This window comes from Panicum virgatum, chromosome 7K (genome assembly GCF_016808335.1).
Source record: "Panicum virgatum strain AP13 chromosome 7K, P.virgatum_v5, whole genome shotgun sequence".
In the NCBI taxonomy this organism is placed as follows: domain Eukaryota; kingdom Viridiplantae; phylum Streptophyta; class Magnoliopsida; order Poales; family Poaceae; genus Panicum; species Panicum virgatum.
In genome coordinates, this window is record NC_053142.1 from 17,821,276 (window position 1) to 17,826,639 (window position 5,364).

Consider the following 5,364-nt stretch of genomic DNA (forward strand, 5'->3'; position numbering starts at 1 on the left):
CGATACCAGCATGATTAAATTTTACAAAAATAGTAAATAATATTAAGACATTTACGAAACAGCTTTCAATTTAGAATTTACATAAGAAATGATCGCAGCGGAAGAGAGAGTCTAACCTAAGGAAAAATTTTATTAGAAATCAAATAAAATAAAATAAAGTGAGCACTACAACGACGTGAGGATGTCACATCAAGCCCACCGATGTTAGTTCTGGTTAGCTCCTATACCTGAAACAAGGTAAACAACAAACCATGAGCAACTATTACTCAGCCAGACTTACCCGACTATGGGTATACTTAGCCCATTATCTAGACAAGCAGGGCCTTGAAGTTGGTGGTTTATTTTGCGAAAAAGCAATTAAAAGTAGATCCTTATTTTCATCATTTTAGCTTGAGGTTCTATATTGATTAACCATAAACTATTGTTTGCATAGATAACTAGAGCAATCATGGTGTAGCATTAATTCACACTTTAAATTGATTCTCAACATATATATAATCCTTGTTCCATATCACAATTCTACGATGCGGTGCTATGATCAAGGTGCTCATATCTGAGAGGGACTGACGGCGAATCGATCCGATTTAACCTAGCAAGGTGGACCTAACTAACACGGCACGTATTTGCCCCGTCGGACCTAACTAAAATGTCTTTGGGCTTCTACCCTCATATATACACTTTTTTCCATCGTGATTGTTTTTGCGTGGTTAGTGTGCTAAAAAATTGGTTCAGTTGAATATTATTCCTATCATTGATAATTCCTAACCTCCATTTACTAAAAGGTTGGTTTGTTCATTTCTCTGAAAGATCAAGCCACTGAAAAGCAGTTAATTGCACTGAAAAATATGAAACTGATGCTAAGCTTCCCTCACTGTTACTATCCACTATCCTGTGAAAATTAGTGTCCTTTTCCACTTAAATTTATTGTTCATGCTTGTATCGTTAAAAGCAACTTGAAAGCTTTGTCTGAACAAATATATGAACGTGCCGCTATTTTATCACTCGATGATGATATTACCTAAAACAAAATGTTAGTGATCATTATTGGAATTTATTGTGATGATGATTATAGGGCGTGCAAAGCGCGATCATCTAAATTGATTTTTCCCTAAAGCAGAGATGATGGTGTTTGAGCTTCTTCTCAAGAGCCACATAGTCGTTTTCTTCGTTGTGGAAGATGTCTTGCTTCCGTTGGGGCTAGCTATTCTTGGTTGGGATAGGATTAGAGCTGGGAATATTGTTCTGTAGATCTAGATGTATAAGAAGATTATTATTGTTTAGATCTTGATTGGTGAGATAATTTTAAAATGTTGCCCACCACTAACAAAAACGGGGCTTCCATACATGTTTTTTTAATATAATGACACGAAGCTCTCCTGCATGTTTGAGAAAAAGACCATGTCTTAAATTGTTTTTATTGAATTATTTAGTCTGGTTGATACAATTTGCAGCGGTGTTTTGTGTTTAATATTTTTTTTGAATGAAAACTTGGTAGTTTAGGAACCTTTTAACCTTTAATTTCATTTGGTTAGTTCGTTCTTACAGTAGATTCGTCTCCTTTGATGATTCCTATAGTTCAAAGCATGATAGTATCAACTTGAGATGATTGCAAAATAAAAAATATGATAAGAATTGGACTCTCTAGGCTAACTGTTCTGAAAACAATTGGTTTCTAATTACCCATAGTATTTTTCTAGCTTAAAAAAGAGAAAAGAATGGCAGCTGCATCAAGCAAAACCCATGGAGACGAGCCAGGCCCCGTAATGTAATTTAATTATTTAGAACTAACATAATTAGAAAGTCCAAGTCTGATCTTACTATATGTATTCTATAAATATAAAACATTTATTCAATATTTTTTAACACGTGCATACCGCACGTGCACTTTACTGTAGGATTAACCTTGGTAGATTTGACATGCTCCGTTTTATAACACGTGCGTGTCCGTGACGGCGGCCTAGGCTGCTTCACGTTGTTGATTTGTTTGTATTAGTATACTGCTGTGAGCACAAGATGACCGAGTTGAATGGTGTTTTTTGGAGAAAATTATGCTGAAAATGGGCTTTGATCGTAGATGGGTGAAAATTATTATGGCTTGTGTTACATCTGTTCAATATAGTGTAAGATTCAACTCAATGGAGACAGAAGTTTTTAAGCCAACAAGGGGACTTAGACAAGGGGATCCCGTCTCCCTACCTGTTCTTGCTTGTTGCAGAAGGACTATCAAGCATGTTGAAAGGAGCAGAAGATAGAGGTGATTTAGAGGGAATCAAAGTATGCCGGTATGCGCCAATGATCTCACATTTATTATTTGCTGATGATTCGCGGATCCTAATGCATGCTGACAAACAAAACGCAGAGAACTTGAGAGCCATTCTAGACAAGTACTGCGAAAACTCGGGCCAGATGATAAGTGGGGCAAAATCAAGTATTTTTTTCAGTGAAAATACAGAAGTTGTGGTGAAGGGAGAGGTATGTCAAGCTCTGGATATTATGACTGAATCTTTAAATGATAAATATTTGGGACTCCCAGCTCTAGTCGGTGCAGATCGAAGTGACTGCTTTCGCCATCTAATTGACAGAGTTCGAGCTAGAACAAATGGATGGAAGGAGAAGCAGCTAAGCATGGGAGGAAAGGAGGTGCTTCTCAAGTCCATTGCCCAAGCCGTTCCAGTATATGCGATGATGGTGTTCAAAATCCCGAAAAACATTTGTAAAGGGATCTCCGATGCCATCTCACAATTCTGGTGGGGTGATGACAATGAACACAAGAAAATTCATTGGAAAGCATGGTGGAAATTATGCATCCCAAAAGGAAGAGGTGGTATGGGTTTCAGAGACTTACACAGCTTTAATATTGCAATGCTTGCAAAACAAGTATGGAGGCTGTTAAGTGGCCCTGACTCTCTCTGTGCTAGGGTGATGAGAGCAAGGTATTATCCGGATGAAAAACTCTTGAATGCAAAGTTGAGAAGTGGGAGCTCCAATACTTGGCAAAGTGTCCTAGCTCGACTAGAATGTTTCAAACGTGGCTGTGTTAGAAACTCGGGATCGACTAAGGCGTAGATCGAGAGGCTACTTTCTTTATCCAGAGCTACCGTAGGTTCGTCGATTCTGCGCTAGGGCAGCGACGCGCGGTGCAGTGGTTGGTGTAGAGGGTGCTGGTGGAGCTGATGCCGGCGTGGTGCAGTGGCTGCGCTGGTGGCGGTTTCCCGTCGCTTCAGCGCCCCGCAGATCGGATCGCGGTTATGGACAGTGGAGCAGTGGCGGCTGTGGTGAACCTTGTCATCCTAGCCACTGACCCCCCACCTCCTATTTATGGCACTACGCAACGGGGGCCCACCAGCCTCGCATTGGGCTGGACGCTCCCAATCAGAGCACAAGTCAAAGGCCTAGTTGGCCGTTGGGCCAACTGGTGGAGATCAACCCAACATTCTCCCCCTTGATCTCATCTTTATTTTTAACTTCATACCTTTTACTTCTTTTCTTATTTCATCACAGATTAATGCATAGAGCAGCTTCATCGTCACGGTCAGTTGCCGATAGATTCAACAACTACAATACACGTCTCTGTTCTGAAATAGATTCTTTAACTTTGGGCCCTTTATCGTCCAGAAAATATAGGCTATACCATAAACCCATGTCGACTGTGTGTTCTCTGTACACACTGGGCGGCATGCCTTTAGCAAGCGGATCCGCAGACACTTTCTGTCATTTATACTCACAATGCATTCCAATCATGATTCTGGACTTTCTCCTTTACAATGTATAACTTTGTGTCAACGTGTTTGGCACCACAGTTGACTCGTTGTCATAGGAGCAAACTAGTTTAATGGTTATCGCTACTGTCAACCATTATCAACTCCGGGTACAGGTTCCATTAAGCATTTTGCTTGTCCCTCGGCCTCGTATCACGCTATACCATGTCTTTGCATCACATTGATGATAATTGTTTCATTTTGGAGCTTTTCCACACAAAACCTCCAAGTGTGGAAGTTAGCGACAATTGTGGATTTCGCTACACATTTCACATGTTCTACTTTTGTACTCACAATCTTTTGAGAGTACTTGATCTTTCCAACTTAGCATGAGGCCGACATTCTCAATTTTATTCCAGTGATCTATATCTGGATTGTACTTTTGCCAAAATAACCCGGATACACAAACTATGTCAGGGTAAGTTCTTTACTTGCGCGCTTATAAAGCTTCCAACAGCTGAAGCATATGGGACTATTTCTGTTTCACATTGGTCCATGGAACACTAAGGTTTCCAAAACTATTACCATTGACGATAGGAATAGGTTTATGTTTACTCATTCACATACTTCATTTCTTTAGAAGCTTTCCTGAGTATGCCTTTGCAGTAACCATAATACCCCTTTCTTTTATCTCGATGAGTCTCAATTCGTAAAATAAAAAAAACTCATCACCAAGATCAAAACTTGAGGACAAGAATTCTTTATCTATCAGTATATTAACACCACCACAAGAAAGTAGGATGTTATCTTCATTTAAAATGTGGAAATCATATTTCCCATTCTTTTACTTTGCTTAAAAGCTATTGCCCTCCTCAATCTCTTTTTAAACACCCAAAATTTCATACTGTTTCATTGAAACTTTAGATACCACCGTCTCATGGCTTACTTCAATCCATAGATGGATTTACTATTGTGGTAAATCGTATGTTCTTTCTTCTCTTTGACTAAAACTTATGTCACAAATTTTGCTTTATATCTTTCAACATTTCCTCTGGAGTCACATTGCGTTTGTAGGTCCGTTATAACCTACTGTGATGTCTCTTTTATGAATTATTTCTTTTTTTATGGTCTTAACCCATGGAATTATTGTGACTTCCTCAAATGAGGTGAACAACCTCCATTTGATTTTCTTTACTTTGTATAGGGATATTGTTGCTCCTTTTTGCCAAATGGCTATGGACTAATGAGATCCTGCATAACAAGTTCCTTTTACTTTATTCATTTTCTTTGAGAGCTAACAACATGTGTTGTATACAACATCAGCACGTATGAGAAACTTGTTGTTCTTGAATCATCAAAGTGGGCACGCATTCCCACTTCTCTTCAAGTCTTAGGTATCTACATACCATGCTCTCCAGATTTTGCCATCTTTTGTAAAGATAGTGTATCAATAAATCTCTTTGTTTGGGTTCTATCTGTTAAAATTTTATATGTGCTCTGTAAGCACCATCTTACTATTTTTGATTGTCATCCAGCATGAATGCTGAAATTTAGCTATTTCTTTATATAGGGGTATCAGTATAGTGACCGTTGTACTCCCCCTGACGGTCACATATTCATTCTTTAATAGATCATCTCTTGCTTTCAATGCACATTACAGGGGAGT

General features: G+C 38.9%; 1 long non-coding RNA gene across 1 annotated transcript; it reads left to right on the top strand.

Annotated features, from left to right (window-relative positions):
• Positions 1 to 388: 388 nt before the first annotated feature.
• Positions 389 to 3,029, top strand: LOC120642926. Its single transcript, XR_005662795.1, has 3 exons — positions 389 to 2,282; positions 2,360 to 2,472; positions 2,583 to 3,029. It is a non-coding gene; the product is annotated as an uncharacterized LOC120642926 (long non-coding RNA).
• The last annotated feature ends 2,335 nt before the right edge of the window (positions 3,030 to 5,364 follow it).